Below are 24,010 nucleotides of genomic sequence, written 5' to 3' on the forward strand. Positions count from 1 at the left end.
GCTAATGGAGTCTAAAAGAAGAGATAATTTTGAAATATTTGTGGAGATCGATGCCCATTAAAAATGGCTGAGGGGCCGGCCTGGTGGCTCAGGCGGTTGGAGCTCCGTGCTCCTAACTCCGAAGGCTGCCGGTTCGATTCCCACATGGGCTAGTGGGCTCTCAACCACAAGGATGCCAGTTTGATTCCTCGAGTCCGCAAGGGATGGTGGGCAGCACCCCCTGCAACTAGCAATGGCAACTGGACCTGGAGCTGAGTTGCAGCCTCCACAACTAAGACTGAAAGGACAACAACTTGAAGCTGAGCGGCACCCTCCACAACTAAGATTGAAAGGTCAACAACTTGACTTAGGAAAAAGTCCTGGAAGTACACACTGTTCCCCAATAAAGTCCTGTTCCCCTTCCCCAATAAAATCTTTAAAAAAAAAAAAAACAAATGGCTGAGAAGTGGTCTGGTGGGGGTATGGTGGAAAGAAGAGATAGAGTTTGAAATTGTTCCCTTGGGGTTGGAAACTCAGCCCAGCCTGTGTGACCTGGCAAGCAAAGTGGAAATCAACATCTACCATTTATCAAACAAGTGCTGTTTTATGAGGATATTTTGTATATGTTCTCACTTGATGTTCATCACCACTCTGGATGGTGAGTACTGTTGTTATCCTGATTTTTCTGAGAGAAAACCGAGGCTCAGACAATACCAAGTGATAGTGAGGGTGGTGGAGTACCTGGAACTCTATTATATCACTTATGGAATGTAACCTGATACAACCATTTTGAAAAAATGTCCGGCAGTACCAAATAAAGGTAACATACGCCTTTACAATACCACTCCTGGGTATATACCAAAAAGCAGCAGGATTTTTTTTTCCCCCTACAAAATGCATGTTCAAGAATGACCATGGGAGCATAATCACCAAGAGTAGAGGTGACCTAACTGTCCTTCACACAGTTTGAATAGGGCATGCTATATTCAGTGGACACCACACCACAATGGTGAAGAATGAACTGCTCTTACACAGAACATGGATGAATTTTATAGACGTATTAAACTGAAAGAAGTTAGGCACAAAAGAATCCACACTGCATGATTCCATTTCTATGGAGTTCAAAAACTAGCAGAACTAATGTCTGGTGAGAATGGTTAGAATAACCTTGGCACCAAATATGAAGTATTTACTGCTACCTAAAACTACACCCTGTATGAGTTCAGCTATATGACATTCTGGAAAAGGCAAAGCTATAGAGATGGTAGAAAGATCAGTAGTTGCCCTAACCCTAACCCTGACCCTAACCTCTAACCAGGGGGTTAGAGGAGGGGGAGGGGTGCACAGGTAGGGCCCAGGGGAATTTTAGGGCAGCGAACGTATTCTGTGTGGTACGGTGGTGCTGGGTACCTGACATCCCACATTTGTCAAAACCCATAGAACAGTATAAAAGGAAGAGTGAACCCTAGTGTGAACTGTAGACTTTAGTTAATGTATCCATATTGGCTCATCAACTGTAACTAAGGTGGCACTCTGATGTAAGATGTTAATCATAAGGGAAATGTGTGGAGGGGAGTAGGGGAGGTATGTGGGGACTCTCTGTACTTTATTTTTCATTTTTCAATTACAGTTGACATACAATAATATTACATTAGTTTCAGGTGTACAGCATAGTGCTTAGATTTTATATACCTTATGAACTGATCACCCTGGTATCTCTGTACTTTCTGATCAATTTTTCTCTTAGCCAAAAACTGCCCTAAAACATAAAGTCTTAGTGTAAAAAATAAACGTATTTGCTGCCCTCAAGGAGCTCGTAATCTCTTTGGTCAGCACCCACACTGAAGTGTGTCTGGGGTCTTAGGATGTCAAGTAATGCGAAGTAATGAATGTGAAGTAATGAACCCTACCCAGGGAAGTCAGGGAAGGCTTCCAAGACGAAGTGAACTTGAGGTGAGCCTTGAAGAAGACAATGAAGTTCTGTGGGCAGACACGGGTTTGCCTGTGTGTGTGCTCTTAGCAGCCATTTGTGTCACAGATGACTGATGCAGAGACTTGTCCCTCATCCCAATGGCTTTATGCAAATTCTGGTGGGCATGTAAGAAAGCTGAGGATGCTGTTTCAGTGCTCATTCCCCTCTCTGCTTTATGGCAGCCCTGCTCATCACATTCCCTGCAGATCCCTGTGGGAAAGCATTCCTTTCCCTGAGCTCACGTGGAGGGCAGACGGATAGTGGCTTCTCGCCCGTGTCCTCCATATGCTCCAGCCCCTTCGGCCTCGATGCCCCATTCCTAGGCAAAGAGCAAATAAAATGCTCATTTTTCTCTGCCCACATTAATCGGACTCTCCCTACCCGTCCCCAAATGGATACTTAGGTGCCAAAATAATTTGACAAATACCAATCATTATTGTTTCATCCTAGGAAGCTTACATTAGAGAGATGTATACTCTAATAAACTACAGAATAAAAGACAGCAAATTCTTCTTATCCATTCGAATCAATAATGACAGCCACCCTTCATTGAGCATTCTACTGTGTGGCAGGCACTGAGCTAGGACTTGACAGACATTATGACAGGATGTCATAGATAAGGAGAAAGTCAGATTGAGGTTAAGTCAATTTCCCAAAGCCACAAGGCTGGAGTGGACGAGGCTCAGGCTCTCTCAGGTCCTCCTTCCACTTCAGGGATAGATGTCGGTCAGCCAAGCCCCTTTTTCTCCCCTTGTCACCTTCACAACCAATTGAGAAACAAGACTGACAGATGAGGATGAAAATGTTAAGTGGAGAATGTGACTTTAGATCTGTGTGAAAAGACGAAGTCAAGTGGAGAATGTGACTAGATCTGTGTGAAAAGTTCTTGCTGATATTCCCTGAGTGTCCCCCTGGCACCCCCAGCCAGGTCATAGACCTTTAGTCACCCAGGTGAATGTCTGCTTTGAGGCAGAGACACTGAGCCCAGATGCTGCGTGCAGTAGTCTGGGATTCACATAAGAGTGAATCCTCTGTGTTTTTAATAAATTACTCTTAAAGTACTAATAAATGGGTCCATTCTACCCAGATTCGTGAAACAGTGGATTTCTCCCAATTTGGTCTCTCTTCCTAGTGTTACAAGGTCTCTAACCCCATCATGGGGCCCACCCTTGTGACTTCATGTAAACCTACTTACCTTCCAAAAGTGCTATCTCCTAATACCATCTCAGTGGGGGTTTGGGCTTCAACACATGAATTTGGGGGGGGGGGTGCACACTCTCCTCCTGAGAAACCCCCGAGGAGTGGGACTTTCAGCAGATTGAATGCAACAACCTTCGTCAGAAACTTACAGGAACTCAGAGTATTGCTTTCTTCGTAGTGTTTAAAAGCAGAAGCATGAACTCAAATCCTGGCTACATCATTTACTAGCTGTGTTATCTTAGGCAATGCATTCAACTTCTCTGAGCTTTCTTTTCCCCATCTATACAGGAGAATGACAGTAGTGCCTCATTATCAAGAGATAATGAATATAAAGGACATAGTGTATTAAGTGTTCGGTAAGTATTAGAAAGACACATAATTTTGGAGATGTTAGTATGGCGGGAAAAGGGTACACCACACAGATGTGGTGAGAGATGGTAGTTTCTGTCCTACAGAAGGCACCAGTGGTGTTACAATGCATCTTTGGTGAAAGCTTTAGGTTGGTACTTGTTGGAGTGGAAGCTGCTAGTCAGAGTTGGGCACCAGCAGATCACTGAGAGGAAAAAGCTCAAAGAAACCTTTGGAGGTTCCCTTTTGTGGGGAAGGACAGAATGCAGATGTCAGCTGTTTGCAGGGCGGTGAGTGATGGCCTGTCCTGTGGGCAGAGAGGGGCCACGATAGGAGATTTAGGCTTTTACTCAGAAGTCACAACTTCCCCGTGGAATGATAGAAGCTTGAGGAAGTTTAAAGATCGCTGGTCCACATCCCTCATTTAAGAGATTAGAAAAGTCAGACCCAGAGTAGTTTGGTGATTTATTGACGTGATGCCCATAGCTCGTGATGGAGCTGGGCTTGGAGCACCCCGTCTCTCCGTGTCAGGTTTTTCCCTTGGACCATCCTGCTTTCCTCCAAGTTAGGAATCTAAAACTAGAACTATCTTTTACCTGAGGATCTCAAGATTTCTACTAAAACCCTGAAAACTGTATTTTTAAAAGGACAAGAACTAATAATTATTCAGCACTGGTATGCGCTAAAATGATACCAGGCATCTTACATGGACCAAAGTTTTGTCTTTTCCAACCAATCCAGAGCGGTACCATTGCTTCCCTTTTCACTGATGAGGCATCTGAAAGTCAGAATGGTAAAGAGTTTGCCCAAGGGTCGCAGGGAACCAGCTGCCCCTAGGCTGTGTTTTTACAAATACGGAAATCGTTTATTTACCAGCCGGGCCAATTTTCCCCAAGAACTTTTTGTTGTCTTTTTATAGTGTTTTCTTCACTAGTAAAAGTACTGCATGTAAATAGTAATAATGGTTTCTAAGTAGGCAGAAATGATCCTTTCAGACACAGATTTTTTTTTTGAAGGAAATATCAATACTTTTCAGATTTGTGCTAATTCTAAAGAGATAATAAAAACCTCTCAATTTAGCCCTTGATATTCTTTATAACAATACTAAAGCAGAGTTCATTTTTTAAATTTATGAGCGCTTTATGAAGATTTTGTTAAAGTTATGTCAAGTAGAAATAAAATGGAATATTTCGTATTAGCCTCTCATGCTATATCTCAAAATATTCCGTCGTTTATTTTTATAATAGTTTTTTTCTGCTTTAAAAATACATGCTCATTGTCAAAAATTGGGGGAATTTCAATATAGAGTCAAACAGTAAAATACAAAATTGCCCATATTTCCACCACCCAGAGATAATTACCACTAATATTTTGGTGTGTGCTTTAATTTACAGACATCTTTAGAGTAGTTTTAGGTTTACAGAAAAATTGAATGGAAAGCACACAGTTCCCATATACTCTCTCATCCCCACCCCACAGTTTCTCCTATTATTGGCATCTTACACCGGTGAGGTACATTTGTTACAATTGATGAGCCAATACCGATACATTATTATGAATGATTACTAGGTTCACTCTTTGTGTTGTATATGCTGTGGGGTTTTATCAATGTTGCCACCACTTGAGTATCAGACAGAATAGTTTTTCACTATTTAAAAAAGCATATATAAAATGAATTTTGACTTTTCATTGGGTAATTAATTTTATAAGTTCTTTAGTTTAAAAACAGTGGTTATTGTTCTTTGATTATAAAAGTAGTGTATGTTTTTAATAATAATGCTGACATATAATAACCGCTTAAATGAATCATCTAAAAAAGCAACACTTTAAAAAAAGAATGTGTTTATTTTATGAATTCCATCAGCTGCATATCAGGAAACAATCACGGAACATTTGGGGCCCAGATCCTAGCGCAGAAGGATTCGCTTCGCCTCTGTGGTTTTCATGTGAATTAATGATTAGGCTTTGAGCCACACAGGAAAGGTGATAGTTCTCTAAGTGGATTCACCTATACAGTCTGCAAAAGACTTGCCCCAGGCCCTGGGGAAACCTTTAGGTTTAAAAATCCTCACCCAGCGGTTCCTGTGCTCAGAAAAGCGCAGCTACCATGCCTTCGCCTAGAGTGAACTCCCGAGGCTGAGGTAGAGCAAGTGGGTAGTGGGGGGCGGTTGTCCCGGTGACGCGGCGGCTCCTCCAGCTCTCGGCAAGGCTGGGGGGTGGGGGTTGACGGGGGGGGGAGGGGGCAGTCGGATTTAGGCGGGCCGGGCTGGGGGTAGGCGGGAGTCTCTGGGGGTGCCTGGAAGGAGCCTTTCTGGGGTGTGTGTAGATGAGGGGAAGTGGAGCAGGGCGTGGGGGAGGGGCTGGGGGATATACTGATGGAGAATGGGGTCGAGGTGGGAATGGTTGGGAGAAGAGTGAGGGCAGCCAGGCCGGGGACCTGGTGGCGGGGTGGGGACAATGGGCGGGAGCTCGGCCGAGGACGCGGCTTGGGGGAGCGGGGCCTGGGGCCTAGTGGCCGGGGGAGGGGGGACTAGGGCGGGCTGGGGGCGTGGTCGGGGGCCGGGTTGGGGGCGTGGCCTGGGAAAGGGAGAGCCGGTTGGGGGCGCGGTGGGGGGCCGGGTCGGGGCGTGGTCCCGCGAGCCCGGCGGCCCCGGCGCGGGAGGGTGTTCAGCGCTGCGTGTTCTCCCGCGCCCGCCGCCAGCCCGGAGGCGGCGCACCGGAGCTGAAGCTCCTCCGAGAGTCCGGCGCGCTCTAATCTTCGAGGGACCGGGACCGGCCCTGGGTCGCTGAGAAGTCCTCCATCCTCTGACTCTGGAGGCTCCGCCGAGTGGGGGCCGCGCGAGGTGAGGCTGCGCGGGGGGCGTGCGGGGCCAGTGTCCCAAGTTGTGAGCTGGCACCTGGAAGTGGGATCAGCCCCACACGGCGGCGTTCGTGGCTTGAGGGCGCCCCGCCGCTGCCTCCTGTCGGATTCCCGGAGGCGCCCGGCTGCCCACCTGTTGGTGTCCTGCGTTGGTTGCTCGGCGTCCTCTGTTGGCCGGGCGGCGTGGCCCGGGGACGGCATGCAGGCGGCGTTTCCCAGCACGACCGGCTAGGGAGGACCGTGAAACTTCACCCCGCTCTCCACTGGCGCAGCCCGGCCTGCGGGTTGGCGCCGGGAGCGGAGCCCGGTGCGGCCGATATTCCTTGCAGCTCTCGGCTCCCTCCCGCGCCGCGACTTGCGCAGCCCGCGCCGGCCCAGGGGACTGAGACGGGCTGCTGTCGGAGAACTTAGGTCCGGCCCCAAGTTTCTCCCCAGCTCCCACCTGGGTCTCATTTCACGAGAAAGACAGTGGGACCTGGCGTCTGTGGTCTCTGGGTTGTTTGAGTTCCATTTCTGTTCAAGCCTTGGGGGGCATTGCCGCATTAGCCCCAGGAAGAGAGAAGCCAGCGCTGCAGCCCGCGTCAGAGGGAACTCAGGTGGCCTGTGCTGGCGGGCCACTCCTCTGACTGCAGAGTTACGAGCCTAAGCAAATTTCCCCTCTCTCCAAGTACGAAAAACCAAATCAAATGGGGGGGGGACACAACAACCACTCTCTCGGTTAGTTGCTTCCCAACCTTGGATAATAATGGTGAATAAAATAGAAGAATAATTTGATTGTATTTAGCACTTGTTACCAAGTCTATTGAAATTCACATATCACCCGCCCCCTCCACCCAAGGTTTTCTCCGCATCTCACCTCATTTTCTGTGTTGCCTGGTGTTTTCTTCCCTATTCACCACTCCAGGTCGCCCAGTTCTTTGCTGTCTTTTGCTACCAGGCACAGACACTTCACTTTATTCCCACCTTTACTGACTTGCATGTTTTCTCTTGATGTCCGCCCTCCCGCATCTTCCAAACTTCCTCACTGCATTGTTCTCCGGGTGCCCGTTAAGTTATGTGCCCCTCCAAGTGCTGCGGAACCTTGTTCTCGGCACCCCTCCCCCATCCTTTAGAGTTTCACGTGGCTATTTTTTATTATCCAGTATTCTAATTTTCACTTACCTCCTTTGGCACCCAAGAGTGCCACCTTCCTCCCATCCGGTTTGACTCTTTTTTATTTGTGCTCCTGCGCGTGCGGTCTATATTCTTCCCCCAGTTTCTCCCCAGGGTGCTTTCTCACCTTTTACCTACTTCTCCCTGAGAAGTGTTTTTTCAGCCACAGCCTGAGGCCACCCCACAACACCTCTAGTTTCTATTCCTTTGGCTGTGATTTTCCCTACTCTGAGCCTTCTCAAGCTCCTTTTCCTCTTTTTCAATCAGTCCTCCCTGACCTTGCAGTCATCTTTATTTCAGAATGTCTGAGAGTGTCAGGAGGAGGGGGTGGTGGTGGCAGCCAGCAGCTGTGTTTCCCCAGGAGAGCTCTGCATTTCAGGACCTTCCCATCTGCTCCTGCTTGTTTTCTTACTGAAGTAGTATTCTAGACCTAGTTCTTGATAATCTTAATACTGATACCAATATGAATATTAGGTAGCATTTATCCGGTATGAACAATGTGTCCACCACACTTCTGAGGGCTTTACCTGCAGTAATAACTCATCAGTCCTCCTCACATCCCTATAATGTGGACACTATTACTGTCCCCGTTTTACAGATGAGAAAAGAGAGGCTCAGAGTGGTTAAGTAATAGACCCACGTTCTCATGGCTGCATAGTGGTGGAGCCCCTCTTCTCGCCAGGCAAGGAACCTTTTACACTCAGACGTGAGCTGGAACCCAGATTTAGAAATGAAGTCATCATTTGCACGTTTTATTTAAGACCGGTTGAAGACAGTATCTACACCTGTAGAACAGTGTATGGGGGAAACCTAATGTCGACTGTCCTGAAAGCCTGGGGACACTGCTTGGACAGACTGTCAGCTCCTGCTCACTTACAGCCTGCTTTCCTGAGCAGAACGCACTGGCCCTGGCGCCTACAGGAAGCCCAGAAGAAAGCCTCATAAAGAAAGACCATTGCCAACCATCTCCTCCCGTGCATTAAGAGTTTAGTTTCACTTTAGCTGGCCAGACATTTAGGGTCCCTGATAGCCCTATAATTTTATGAGCCTTGTTTATTTCTGTTTCATTATATGATCTTAAAGCTTTCTTCAAATATTTCCTTATTAGTCTTCACCTTCCTGAATGTTGGAGACATGCACTTGTAATTTTTCAGATACTGTAGCAGAGTGTTGGTGAAGTTTTATACTTTAATAGCTGGAAGAGATCTTACATTCCACAGATGAGGAAACTGGCCCAGAGAAATAAAAATGACATCTAAGGGAAAAGCAGCAAGACAGTGAAGCTGTCCTTAGATGGCAGGTCTTCTAGCCCCTGGTCCAAGACCTTACGGCTTGGTGGGTTGACCTCTCTGTCAGCTGCCAAAACCACGGAAGCTTCTTTCCCCTTCTTTTCCCGCGCTCAGAGACATTGGAAGGATTTATTTAGAATGGGAATTGTCAGTGGTTTTCCTTTTTTTTTTTTTTTTTTGAAAACTAATCGTTTGTAAAATATTTGCTTTTGAGACATGTAATGGCATAAATGGGATCATAAAATCCCAGAAGTATGAATTCACATTTTAGAGAGAAATATTTTTGTTAGTTCCAAAACACCAGGAAAGAAAACCGAACGTACATTGCTTTCTAGAGACAGATCATATAATACATGGCAGTTAGAAAATTAGTAACGGGGATATTGACTTGTTTTCCATTTGCAGAGAGGTGTTCATTAGAACAAAGTGATGACTTTCTTTATCTCTGTGTCTCAGATGAAACAGCAGTGAGGGGAGAGCATGTCAAGTTAGTGGCTGCTTCTGTGTTGGCCCTGCCAGGCCCACCTCCTCCTCTTGGACTAAGGCTCCACCCCGGCCTCTTTGTGCCCAGCTCTGCTCCTGCCTGTCTATCTGATCCCTTTCTGCAACCCTCAGGGAACCAGGAAGGTGTTGTTCACCCATGATGCTCAGCTCATTCCGTATCAGCCTTTTGTAACAGAATTAAACCCCAATGCCCTAAGGTATACGTTGTATGTAATTAGCTGCTCTCCTATGCTTCTATGATGAGATGGGTGGTTAAGTACCATCCTTGGGAGAATTGAGGAAGCATTCGCTCAAAGAATTCTCTGTTCTGTGGTTAAGATGAAGGTCATTATACGGATGAGCAAGCAGGTTTTCTGGCTCTCTTTCCACAGTTGAACAAATGGAGGAGGTTCAGGGACGTTGTTGTGGCCAGAGCACTGCAGTAAGTGTCCAGACTGTGGGATTTGAATGCAGGGCTGCCTGGCTTAGGAGATCCACCCGCTTCCTTGTGCCTGTCTCCTCTGTAGCTTCACTCCCTCAGACAGCAACCTTCCCACAGAGCCTCTTGCAAACTAGATGATTCCTGCTTGCTGACCTGGGCATGAGACATGAGTGGACGGCCTGGCACTGGAAGGAGTTCAAGTCTCGCTCTGTCTCACTTCCGGTGCAGATGGCGCTTTCTGACAGTGCCTGGGAGAACATCAGGGAGCTGTGGCAATGCCAGGAATGGAAAGAACGTGGTATATGTTTATGCTACTTGGTTGTGGCAATTTGCTATGGTCACAGTGTCAACATTTGTGGGCCCAGGTAATGACCCAGCCTGCGTTCATGATATTCAAATGTCCTGCACATAGGACTGTTAGCTCATCTAATCAGAACTTTAAAGGATCTGATTTCTTTGTTAGAAATAACCTCTGCCTGTTTTCCTGCAGCAGGACCCCTCTGTGTCATTATGGAAGAAACGAGAGCTCACCATTGTAATTTCAGCAACCATGTGCTTGACTCAAAATATGGTCCATTCTAGCCCGCTAGATCTGGACTGCAAGTTCCCCCAACCCCCCCATCGTCCTCACTCTGGATTGAGCCATGGGTTTGGGGAGCTCTAAGAGGATTCCGCACAGCTAACCTGCTAGAAGGAGGGGCTCGCCTTTCCCCTCAGCCCCTACTAACAGTGAGGCAGAGTTTATTTCCTAGGATTGACAGTCTGTCCCTGAAGAAAAATACAACGCAGGTCTGAAATGACTAGACTCTGAAATGACCAGATTAGAAAGTGTCTCGGAGGGAGACAGTGGGCAGGAAATGGGAAACTGGGATCTTTGCTCACCATCTAGGGCAAGTGCAAGGGGAGGGAGGGTCCAGGATTTTATTGTCTTACAGCGGAAGGGGGCAGGAATGAGATGTGTTCCCAGTATGTGAACTTTGATCCCAGGCTTTCATAGAAATTATTGTTCTATGTAACAGGAACAGTAAGCCTTCTTATACTTGAGTTAAAATTACAATTCAGTCATATTAAACAAGTTTCTGAGGTCAGGTCCTATCTATCTATCTATCTCTATATCTGTCTGTATCTATCGAGAGAGAGAGAGCCAGAGAGAGAAATGCGTTCCCAGTCCTAAAACAACTTACACATGTATTTTAAAACACATCCAATTTGCATATTGGGACTTTTTCTATGGCTGAAAGAAAAACAGCCTCTGCTTCAGAAATCTCCATTTCTGCTCTTCCTGGTGGGATGGAGTGCTTATATGTACACACTTACTATGTACCTTTTATGTACCAGGCCTTGTGTTTACGATGGAAAGAGTATACAGAAACAGCCCCTGTCCTCAAGAGGAGGTCACATACTTGTCTGGTGGCAGAAGTAGACATGTGAAAGGCAAGTCTTGATACGCGCAGCCAGTGTAGTGATGAGTTTATGGGGAGGGTGTTAGGGGAGCACAGGAGGGGCCTAGGATCCAGGAAGGCTTCCTGGAGGAGGAGCTAACTACAACCTGGGCTGAGCGGTAACAGGTGTGAGCAACGTGGGGCAGGAGCTGACAGAGGGAGGCATTCCACCCTCTGGAAACAGCATAAGCAGAGGTGCAGAGACAAACCAGCTTGGTGACCCTAGGTATGCCGACAGCTCTGTGTGGCTGCAGCTCCCAGCTTACCCTACACGGCTATTACGTTGTGTGTGGGGCAGTGCTTCTGTGTCAGCATCACTTGGGGATTTGTTAGAAAAGCAAATTCTAGGGCCCTCTCCTAGACTCACCTGAAATTGAAATTCTGGGATGGGACCCAGCAGTCTGTGTTTCAATCAGTCGTCCAGGTGATTTTCATGCACGCTAAAGTGCATGAACCACTGTTCCAGAGCATAGGCTTTCCAAGGACCCCAAACAGCCACTCATCATGGCTGCATGATAATCTTTTCAGAGAACGGTAGCTGTGTTCCCAACTGGTTGGATCTCCTTCACATCGACAGCCATCCACATTTCTTGTAATTTTTCACCAGCGTACATCCTCATGGTTTCTTTTGAGCTCCGTGCTTCATTTCATTGCGTACTAGTAATTTATATTATATTATTTCAGTAATACTTCTACTGATGTGATTTCTTAGTATTTGGCAGCAGTCAATTAATCTGGGTTCAGATCCCAGTTCTTCTGCTTGCCCGCTGTGTGACCCTGGGAAAGCATTAACCTCTCTGTGCCTTAGTTGCCTTATCTGCAAAATGTGGATAGTAACGGCACTCATCTCTTAGGTAAGTGTTTCTAACTTTGCTGTACATTGGAATTACCCCGGGGGTCTTTAATAACATTGATGCCTACTCCTACCTGCAAATATTGGGATTGCTTTTGGGTGTGACCTAGGACCTGGCATTTTTAGACTCTTCCCACATGCAGTAAAGTTTGGGAACCACTGCCGCTGGCTTTGAGAGGATGAAATGAGTTGATCCTTGTGAAATGCTTAGAAGAGTGCCTGGCACATAGTGAGTACTCTGAATGAGTGCGGGAGGAGGCTCTGATGGTTTTGTGGTAGGAGGAGAAAGTGGTGCCATATCCATTACTTGACGAATCTTTGTTGAATGCCTGTCCAAATGGATTTGGTCTTTTGTTCTGAGAGTTGGGAGGTGAAGTAGCCCCCAAGCGGTGCAGCTCCATAGCTCATTCTCTGAGCCCCTTTGCACAAGGATACAGAAGATCATGCCTTAAACAGCACACAGAAGCCCCCACCCCGACCCATCCCACAGACTTCCTAGCCCTGGCCACCATTTTCCCACCACTGTACTGTAAAAACTTGAATTGTGGAAGGTAACCAGATTCCAAAATCATGAAGTCGCAGTGCTTCACAGTGTGGCTAGGAATGGGGTGGTAATCGGGTGCCCTGAGATTCTGTCCCTTCTCTAATCTGTCATGTGTACCTAACTGCCAACCTTTAAATACACAGCACATCTCTAGAGTGTGGTACCTGATCTGTCTTCTAGCAGCTGAATGTCACCATGTTATACATTGCATATTTCTAACCATTATTTGAAAGAATGTACACTCTTTCCACATACCTTCTCTTGTCACATATATTCATTCAACCTTCATTGTTACATTAATTCAGCAGATATTGATTAGCACCTGCTTTGCACCAAACAACGAGTTAGCAATTTTATCGTTTGTTTTCCTGCTGTGGAGAGAGAGAGAGAGATACGCCTCTGTCTGTCAGCATGTGTGAAATATTTCTTTTAGTTTTGATTTGTACCTGCAGCCTTCTTTGTATCTGTCTCTTTTCCTGACATAATTACTCAACTTTTCATAAGAGAACATCTGAAGGACATTTCTCATGTTGAGTTCATGGGCCTTCTTTGAACCCTGCTGAGATTTAATGACAGCAAACCACATGCAAAGATGACTCTGAAATATCCTGACAAGTTATTAAAATCCACTTTGCCCAGGACCAGGTACATGAGCCACAGTTTGTATGCTCAGAATGAAATCTGTGATCTGATTTAAGTGCTGTGGGTTTCTAACTTCGTTCAGTCCCAAATTAGTCCTGTAGTGTGGCCACAGCAGTTAAAGAAAGGAGAAATGGGTGAATGCCTATCTCAAGTTTCTGGTTTGTTCTCTTTCTGTGGGGAAGTTAGATGATGTTTTTGGTTTGGGTTTGCTGTGCCGGTATGCAAATAACTGATGTTTACTGGTAGCTCGGCCCTGTGTTGCAAATGGAAATAATTGATTCACTCTATTTGTTCTGCTGCCCAATTCCTAAGTGAAAATCTACCACTGGGAGACTTTTGTATAGCCAGCACACAAGTAGCTCAGTATTATGGTAAAGACTAGCCTCCATTGTGTGGGCTTACCGTTATCACTCGTGTTACCCACAGACTGAATAGGCTTTAGAAATACAGGCCTTCAAAGGAGTCGCCCTTGCTTAAATGTTCCATGGATCCTTCTGAAATAACATCCCCCAAACCCTCATTCAAAACAATATATACGCAAAAGGATTCTATCCTTAAAATGAGGAGAGTGAAAAATAATGTTTTAATTTTAAAAATTGGAGGTTAACAAGTAATCCAAAAGATAGTAGGAAAAGTAAACAGACTTTTTAAAATGGTATATTTTGAGATCTGCCAGACCTGCTTTCTATGCTTTTTCTACCTTTGACTTTCCTAACACAAATCTAAACTCCCCAGAGTGGGTTGCTCGGGTCATCTTACTGAGAAAGCCTACTTGTTTTACCAAGTCAAGGTCTGCCATGGAGCTAGAGCCTGTGTGTGTCCTTAGGCCACTCTGTCAGAACTCTAGCATCCTACCCTTCCTAGAAAAGGGTGGGGTTCTTTACTCTGTTGTAGCTCTAGTTCTTGGCTATGATGTGTTGGGGTGTGTGTGTGTGTGTGTGTATGTGTGTGTGTATGTGTGTGTGTGTTGGTGTATGACGGGGCCAGAGTGAGGTGCTCTGTTGTGCTGCTGTGACGTGGGATGAGATGTTAAATACGTACACTTCCCCTCCAAGTTGAGTCTTAGAATCCTGGCCTCATTAAGTCAATGAAATAGTGGAATTCTGAATAAAAAAGGGGGTTTGAACATTTAGTTTTTTAATGACAAGTCTTGGCAAGGTGTGAGTAAGAAGACTGACTGGTGAACTTGCAGCTTGTGCAGCCAGGCTGCCTGTGGGTTACATTCGTATTGTCAGTTGCTGTCCTCGGCAGCCAGCCTCTGTCTGAACAGCTCTGTTCAGTGTGGAGCCATCTGAAGGCAGGACGCTGTCTCCAGACTCAGCTCTTGAAATGCCATGGACCCAGCAGAGTGTCTTGTGCTCCCACAAATCATGTTGGCTCCCCGGCTCATGGATAATGACAGTGCTCATTGAGACGAAGGGACAGGGACCATTCCTTCATAATGACAGACTCCGTGGGTTCTGGCCAGGGGGAGGCACTGGTACCAAGCACACACTTCCAATGTCCAGTGTCAATAATTCAGGCAGTGCTTACCTCCTCGCTCCCCCCTGCCAGTCTCCCCATTTTTCATTAGATCTTTATTGGATGGGGGAGATTGCTGAAGGTTAACCTCCTCTAGACTTTTCTTTCTAGCCTAGAACCTTCTGCTTCCAGGAACTGGGGCCCAAGAGAAGGGAGAGGGTACGTGTGTCATCGGTCTCGGCTCCCCTCTCCTGCCTGCGGACCGTCTGGGCTTCTGTGGTCCCACCCAACATTAGGAAAAATACTGAGGGCTCAGGGAATGCTGTCTGCCTTTCTTCCGATATAAAGGCAGTCTTGTAGAAGGAAGCAAGAACGCTTTCTGCTTTTCCTGATCTTTATTTCTAATCTGACCCCTTACACAAGGTGCGGATCCTGAGTGGGCGCTGACCCAGGAGCCTTCAAGCGGTAAACAGAAGTGAGACTGGCCTAGCATTGCAAGGTCAGTGCTCACAGGTGGAGAGGTCACACCATGTGATACAACTGCCACTGCCCAAATATGTCTGATTTGGTAGCGCTGGTTTCATTTTCATACTAGTACATTTGAAGGAAGTTGATCTCATTGACTTCCTGGAGACTCTTTTCTAGCCTGCTGAGATTAATTAAGTCCAGCCCCATGCAACAATTATTTTAAAGCATAGTGCCTTATTATATTTCAGTGTGTGCCGGACTACTGAATTTAAATTGTTCAAGTAGTTGATAACATTTTTGTTGATTTCCTCCTCTAGGAGTCTAATGTGCTTTTTTTTATTTTTGTGGGTGGATGGATATTATTTCCTGCGGGGCTGAGGAATCTCTAGAAGAAGAAGAAAATGCCTGTTGTCAACAGGACAGTGCTGTTTTCTAGGCTTTCCTGGAAAGTTCTCTGTAGAAGCCAGGTCTTATTCTGTACACAGTGCATCTGTTTCTCTTCGGTTGGGGATTTTTAAGAACACTTTGTATCAATTGGAACACTTTTCTTCTGAGATAAAGATAGTGGGTATCTGTGCAGATCAGTCTGGGATAAACAGAACAGTGTGAAAGGAGACATGGTTCAGCAGGAGGGTTCCTGGGCCCTCGGTATACTGAACTTGGACAGCTGCTTTCTTTGTATACGTCCAGGTCAGCTGAAAAGACCTGGGAAGCACTTTAATCATTATGCAGAGGGATTTCAAACAAAGCGAAAAAAACCTCTCTATAGCCTATGTTTGTATTTCTCCTTCTTGCAAACAGAAGAGTGTTCTATGTGATTATTTTAAAGAGACCTAGTCATGGGCGTGGCCAGTTATTTACACATTCTTGGTTACTGAATCTTTCTCTTTTTTGTACAAACTCGTTGCCACAGGATTCAGAAAGAATTAGCTTGGAACACGTTTCTCGTGGATTCTTTAGTTGGAAGGTGCTTCCCCCTTGGGAGGATCCCATAGTTTTCACTTCAGAAGCGTGAGGAATTCAGGTTTCGTCAGGATCCACTCAGTCGCCGGGTGGTGTCAGATCCCCAAGGAAGTGGCTGTTGTGCCATCTGAGTGCAAAGCCACTTGGAAAGCATTGCCCGTTGGCTGCCTCATGTATCCAGTGCTGCCATTTGGCAAGAGGCAAAGGAAGATGGTGACATGGTGGCTGTCATCTCAGAACCTGCAGGGCAGATCAGGTAGCACCTACTGCTTCCATGCGGAGTAGGGAGCAAGGAGACTCAATGCAGGGAAGGCTGCTTGCCATGGATGTGTCTCACGTATGGTCTTAAAACTACAGTGCATCCTGCTTCTCCCACAGTTACCTCCTGATGCAGGTAACAGTGGTATTACAAGACTAGGGTGAATGGTTTTAAAGAAAGTGATATAGGGGCTGACAGTTACCAGCGTCCTGACAGGGACGTGGCCACACCCACCAGCTGGTGTGTGCCTGGGTAATCTACGCTGGAATTCAGACAGACTTCTGGCCTTACGTCCTAGGCTCTCCTACAGAGCATCTCTGCATCAATTGTGTGGGGTGAAAATTCACGCGAGGATTTCTTTCAAGTGCATTGGACTTCCAGTTTAAAGGCATACCCAAATGCTGGTGATGACTGTGTGGATTGCTTCCCTTTTGCTGGAGTAATGTTGGTAAAAGTCAGCATCTGACACAGATGCTCAATCGGCAATTCAGGAGCAAGAATTGGCAGAAGAGAGGGGGAAGTTGAGAGGTAAGGCAATAAATATATACTTGTATTCGTGAAGAGTTTAAAATTCTTGTTTATTAATGACTTAAATTGAACTACGTTTAAAAATAGTTGTGGATCCACGTGTGTGAATCTAGACTCTGACAGTTACTTCGACCGTAGCACAGCAGCACAACCACGGTGTGACATTGACATAGTCGAGACACAGAATGTTTCCATCACCAGAAGGATTCCTCACATTATCTTTTTATAACCACACCCACCTCCTTCCTGCCCGCACTCCTTCCTTTACCTCTGGCAACCACTAATTTGTTCTCCATATAATTTTCTCATTTCAAAAAGGTTTTAAAATTGGAATTGTATAGTATGTTGGGGTTGGCTTTTTTCATTCAGCCGAATTCTCTGAAGATATTAGTCCTTTCTTAAACATGTGGCTTGCAGATATGTCCTCTGACTCTATTCTGTTTCTCAACAGGGTCTTTTGAAGAACAAGTTTTAATTTTAATGAGGTCCAATTTATTGACTTTTTTTTCCTTTTATGAATCACACTTTTGGTGTCAAGTCTAAGAACTCTTTGCCTAGCCCTAGATCCCAAAGATCTTCTTCTATATTTTTCTTCCAAAAGTTATATAGTTTAAATTTTTTACGTTTAAGTCCATGATCCATTTGAGTTAATATTTGTGTAATGTATGAGATGGAGGTCATGGTTTCTTGTGGATTTGTTTTTTTCTTTTTTTTTTTTTTTTGCTTGTGGATGACTAATGGCTACAACCTTTGTTGTTGTTGTTGAAAAGGCTATCCCTCTTCCATTCAATTGCTGTTGCACCTTTGTCAAAAACCAGTTGGGCATATTTGTGTAGGTCTGTTCCTGAGTTCTCTTATTTGTTCCATTGTCTATTCCTTAGCCAGCATCACAGTCTTGATTACTATAGCTATATAAAAGTCTTGAAATTAGGTAGATTGATTCATCCCACTTTATTTTTTCTTTTCAAAATTATTTTAGATGTTCTAGCTCCTCCTTTTCCCTTTCTATATGAATTATTGAATACTGTTCTACAAAAGATTTGGCTGGTGTTTGCAGAATTGACAACTTTACTATTTTGAATTGTCTAATCAGTGAACATAGTAGGTATCTGCATTTCTTTCATCAGCATTGTGTAGTTTTCTGCATGTAATTCCTATACATGTTTTCTTAGATTTACACCTAAATGTTTCAATTTTTTAAACAACTGTAAATGGTATTGTCTTTAATTTCAGTGTCCACATGATTATTGCTAGTATATAGAAATACAATTGATTTTTTTTTTTGTATGTTTAGCTTGTATCCTGCAACCTTGTAGAGCTCACTCATTAGTTCTAGGAGTTTTTGGTAGATTCCTTGGGATTTTCTATGTAGACAATCATGTCGTCTGCAAATAGCGATGGCTTAATTTCTTCTTTTTCAATCTTTATGCTTTTTATTTCCTTTTCTTGCCTTGTTGCACTTGGCTAGACTTAGCACTAAGTTGCTAGAATGAGAGTGATAAGAGCAAACATCCTAGCCTCTTGTTTATCTTGTGGGAAAAGCATACCATCTTCCACCATTGAATATAATGCTAACTGTAGGGTTTTGGTAAATGTTCCTTATTAAGTTGAAGAGGTTCCCCTCTATTTCTGTTTTTCTGAGAGTTTATAAATGATGATTGGGTGTCGAATTTTAGTAAATGCTTCAGTGTATCAATTGATTTTGATTTTATTATGATTTTTCTTTAGCTTATTAATATGGTGGATTATAATAATTAATTTTCAAATATTGAACCAATCTTTGATCTCTGGAATAAACTCTACTTGGTCATGTATATAATTATTTTTATGTATTGCTGATTTCTATTTTGCTAAAAATTCTTGTGTCTATTCATGAGGGATATTGGTCTGTAGTTTTGTTTGTTTTGTTTATCTTTAGCTCCCACTCATCTGGTTTTGATATGGTAATAATAGTTTCATAAGATAAATAGAGACTGTCTTCTTTTCTTTTATTCCTGAAAAGAGTATTGAATTGGTATTAATTGTTCTTTACACATTTGGTAGAATTCTTTAGTGAGACCAGCTGGGCCTGGAGATTTCATTTTTTTGCTGGGGAAGGGTGAGTTTTTTGAAATTATGCATTCACTTTCCTTAATAGTTAAGGGCTATTAGTTATCTATGTCATATTGTGTGAGCTTTGGTAGTTTGCGTTTGCGTTTTTTGAGGTAGAGGTCCATTTTGTCCAAGTTGTCAAATTCATGTTCATAGTTCAAGTTGTTCCTACTATTCCCTTATCCTTTTGATGTCTGCCAGGTCTGTAGTGATACCTTGCTTCATTCTTAATATTGGTATATTGTGACTTCTATCTCTTTTTTTTTACAGTCTTGTTAGAAGTTTGTAAATTTTGTCACTGTTTTAAAAGAACCAGCTCTTGGTTTAATAGATTTTTTTCCTATTTTTATGTTTTTAATGTCTTTTATATCTGCTTTTACCTTTATTGTTTCTTTCCTTTTGTTTGCTTTGGGCTTATTTTGCTCTTTTTCTAGGTTCTTGAGGTGGGAACTTAGAACATTGATTTGAGAAGTTTTTTCTTATGTATGCATTTCATGCTACAAATTAACCTCAGAGCACTGTTTTTAGCTGTGTCCTACAAATTTTGATATGTACCATTTTCATTTAATTTAATGTACTTTTAAAATTTCCTTGTAGACTTCCTCTTTGACCTGTGGATTATTCAGAAGTGTGTTTTTTAGTTTCCAAGTGTTTGGAGGGTTTCCTGTTATTGTTTTCTAGTTTATTCCATTATGGTGGGAGAATACATTCTATGTGATTTCAGTTCTTTTACATTTGTTGAAGTTTATTTTATGGCCCAGGATATTGTCTATCTTGATACATGTTTCATGTGCACCCCAAAAGATCACATATTCTGCTGTTGTTGGGTGCAGAGTTCTGTAACTGTCTAATTCTGCTGATTGATGGTGTCAATTCTGAAATGGAGTATTTTGTTGTAATGGTGTTGGTAGTTGTTTGCTTTTGTTTCTGTTTTCTTTTTTTAGAGAGAAAAAGAAAGGGAAATGGAAATGAGAATTGGAGAACAGAGAATTTGGAATCACATTGTCTGGCAAAAATAAGGAGACTAAAAGTCTATATTGACAATTTAGGGCAACTGTGACAACCAAGTGGAGAGTAGAATTCATATTCTCAACTGAAAATATAGGTATGAGAGGGCCATTTCATCACACCATTGTTTTAGAATTACAAAGTCTGAAGAAAACCAAGTTTGATCTCAAAATCAGTGGTCGGACAGTTAAAGTTGCCAGCCAGGACTGGAGGAGAAGGATATGTTTCAAGGTTGTCCAGATTACTTCTTATTGAGTAGTGTTTATGAGTTAACTCATTTACTGGGTACTAAGCACTTATTCAGTCATTACTTTAATGAGATCCAGAGCAGAAATGTGGATTATTAATATAAAAGGTAGATTATTCATCTAGTCTAAAAATGTTGTTGAATAATTGTTCTATTCTAGACATGATGCTAGTCCCTGAGGATATAAAAATAGAGCGACATGGATTTAAGTATCGTCTATTCTCCTACACAAGAAAAACCTAGGGCTCCCAACAGCTTCTATAAAGAGTGATTACTAGAAAATCTAAGAGTCGGTTCGAACTTGAAGATTGTTTTAGTCTTAGATGCTGCAGCTTAAATTTGGAAAATAATATTAAAAATGTTTTGCAGGGAAACTATGCTTTATAACCTGTCACTTTCAGTTCAACACCTGGCATTTCTTGCATGTCTCCTCTGTGTGCCAGGCACCTAAGTGGATGCATGGGTCTGGGTTTGCTTAGTTTTGTGTACTTCTTAAGTCTGACTTTATAAAGATAGAGGCCCAGTATAAAGTTCTTAAACTTTATATCCATTTTAATGTTTTATTTCTTAAGAAATAGAAGCTTCCTTGTATGTTAGAAAATTTTATTTGCATTGTCTTCAATAATGCAACTTTATAAAGAATGCCTACATAAGTCATATTGAACCTAAGTACGAACAGATCCGGTATTGGTATCAATACTGAAGTTACTTCACGTCGATTTGTAAACACACCATTAGTGTAACCTGTTTAACCAGGTACAGTTTCAGAAGACCAGCAAAGACTTTGGTCTATTGCTTTTCATATGACACACAAAAAGTGAGAAAAGACAGCTTACTATATCATAGTATTTGCTCTCTTTTCCCCAATGACATCATAGTTTCCCTTAATATCTGGTTGTCAGATCATGAAAACATGTTATTTTCCCAGAAAATCAGTTGCTTTGATTAATGGGGCCAGGCTAGTCCAAGGACAGAGTAAGCACACAGGATCTTGGCATGCGTCCTAGAAATTATCCTCAGTCTTCATTCTCTCACCTTGGGGCTGTTTGATATAATTACTGTGTTTTCAGTGAAAATAGCATCTGGTAATTCTCTAAAGAAGTTCCATATATCTAAGAAAATAATAGATGATTCATTGATAAGTTATTAATTGTTAATAGATAATAAGCTTCTGCTTTATTTTGTATCATTTTATTAACGAGCCTCCTCCTTTCTTTCTAGTTTAAAAAAGAAGTTGAAAATTATACTGTCTATTCAGCTCCTTTATTATTCCTTAATTAATCAACGTGGTATACATGAAAACTACTTCCCTTCACCATTACTTTTAACTTAAGTTACATTAAGTTATTACAGATAGCTGTATGAAAGTGATCAAATACTTCTCTAATAATTCAGACATATATCAGTTAGTCTGGCTGCTACAGTTTGCCTTCGATAATCAGATAACTTCTTTGAGCCTTGTTCTTTCCCTCTCTGTAAAATGAATCTGGCTGATAATAAGTGACCCTGCCTATTTCATTTGGCTGTTTTCATCATCCCCTGCTAGTCTGTGAGCTCTGCAAGACTGAGAGCTGTGGCCCATTTATCTTTGTATCTGCAGTCTACGACAGCCCAGATGTTGCAAGTGCTATGCCTTTTGGGGCCACGCAAGTAACAGAGGAGCTCAGCACTTTGGATGGAAACTGTTGCTCCATAGGTTCTGCCTATGGAGTTCGCAAGGAAATGTTGCCCACAGCCCACCTCTTATTTTCCAAGAGAATCCAGAAATCTGGATTTTTAAATGAAAATCTCTCTATTCTTAAATATTGAAAATGAATTCAGTTTTTAAAAACTCCCTGTGTAGGCCAAACAAGGCATGTGTGCTGTGACATCCAGCCCCAAAGCCAGTGCTTGCCACTTGGGAACATGCTCTGAAAAAAATGCTTATTGAGGGGGTGGCCCGTTAGCTCGTTTGGAACGTGGTGCTGATAACACCAAAGGCTGGTTTGATCCCCGCGTGGACCACTGTGAGCTGCACCCTCCTTAAAAAAAAAAAAAATACTTATGGAATTAACAGCAATTTATTTATTGAGCTGCATTATAATATGGCTGCCATGAATAGAGATCATTTTAATGTTTCCGAGAAAGATGCACCTGTCTTCCTAAAGTAAGAGCTTTTATAAAGAGATAATTGTATACACATTACTTGTATACAGTTATTAATAGGACTGCTATCAATACAAGTACCATAATAAATGAGCTTACCATATGCCATGCATTGCTAGGCAGGTATTATCCATATCAGTAAGACTCACAAATTGAAGATCAGAAAGTTTAAATAATGACCCAAGCTGACACAGCCCATCTAATGGCTGAGCTGAGGTATAATCCAGGAAGTGGTTCATATTGCACTTCCTGCCTATCGTCACCGTCTGTCTAGATAAAGAATGAACTGACACCACAGCAAAACAACTAGCCTAATTAGTTTCTTTTTTTAAATAGCTTTATTGAAATATAATTGGCATGCCAAGCAGTTCTTCCATTTAAAGTGCAAAATTCAATTGTTTGTAGGATGTTCGGTCATGCCAATTATCACCAGTCAATTCTTGAAAATTTTCATCACCCCAAAAAGAAATCCTGTACCCATCAGCAGTCGCTCCCCATGTCCCCCGAAGCCCCCAGATATAGGTAATAACTCACCTACATTCTGTCGGTATTGATTTGCGTTTTCTAGACATTTCATATAAATGGAATCAGACAGTATGTGGCCTTTTGTGTCTGGCTTTTATTTTAGCATAACGTTCCAAGTTTCGTCCATTGTAGCGTGTGTCAGTAATTCATTTCTTTTTATTGCTGAATAATATTCCATTATGTGTATACCACATAGTATATATTCATTTATCAGTTTATGGATATTTGGGTCGTTTATACTTTTTGGCTATTATGGACAGTGCTACTATGAACATTTGTGTACATGTTTTTGTGTGGACGTGTGTTTTTATTTCCCTTGGGTACATACCTAGGAGTGGCATTGCTGGGTGACATGGTAACTGTTTAACATGTTGAGGAATTGTCAGACTATTTTCTGAAGCGACTATATCATTTTACGTTCCCACCATCAAAGTAGGAGTTTCCAGTTTCTTCACTTATCGACACTTGTGGGTATTACTTTAAATTACGGTAACATTCACATATCAAATGTTTACCATCTTAACCATTTTTAAGTGTACAGTTCAGTGGTATTAAATCCATTCACATTGTTGTGCTGCCGTCACTACCATCTATCCTCTAACTCTTTTCATCTTATAAAACTGAAACTGCCCGTTAAACAATAACTCCCTATTCTCCCCTCCCCCCAGAAAATGTCTTTATGATTTTGACTACTCTTAAATAACCTCATATAAGTTGAATCTTGTGGTATTTTGTCTTTTTTGTGACTAGCTTATTTCACTTAGTGTAATGTAAAATTTCCGTCTTTTTGAAAGACTGAGTAATATTCCATTGTGTGTATAGACCACACTTTGTCCATTCGTCTATGGATGGACACTTCGGTTGCTTCCACCTTTTGGCTGTTATGAATAATGCTGCTGTGAACATGGGTGTATAAATGTCTCTTTGAAATCTTGCTTTCAATTCTTTTGGGTATATAAGTGGAATTGCAGAATAATTTCTAACTTCATTCGCTGTGGTCAGAGAAGATACTTTGTATGATAGCTCTCTTTTTAAAAAATCTGTTGAGACTTAATTTGTGGCCTAACAGATGGTATAACCTGGACAATGTCTCATGTGCAATTGAGAAT

At 42.9% G+C, this 24,010-nt stretch overlaps 1 protein-coding gene across 4 annotated transcripts in view; it reads left to right on the top strand.

Annotated features, from left to right (window-relative positions):
• SPATA13 (spermatogenesis associated 13) overlaps positions 1 to 24,010 on the top strand; it is a 323,399-nt gene that overhangs the window by 179,941 nt on the left and 119,448 nt on the right. Inside the window, exon 1 of one of the 4 annotated variants that reach the window (XM_081047020.1) lies at positions 6,239 to 6,342. The exons of the other annotated variants lie outside the window; for them this stretch is intronic. The gene's annotated coding sequence lies outside the window, so the exon portion shown is untranslated. Of the gene's footprint in view, positions 1 to 6,238; positions 6,343 to 24,010 lie in introns of those variants that run through there. 4 annotated transcript variants of the gene reach the window in all.

The sequence above is a fragment of the Rhinolophus hipposideros genome, assembly GCF_964194185.1.
Source record: "Rhinolophus hipposideros genome assembly, chromosome: 4".
Classification (NCBI taxonomy): Eukaryota; Metazoa; Chordata; class Mammalia; order Chiroptera; family Rhinolophidae; genus Rhinolophus; species Rhinolophus hipposideros.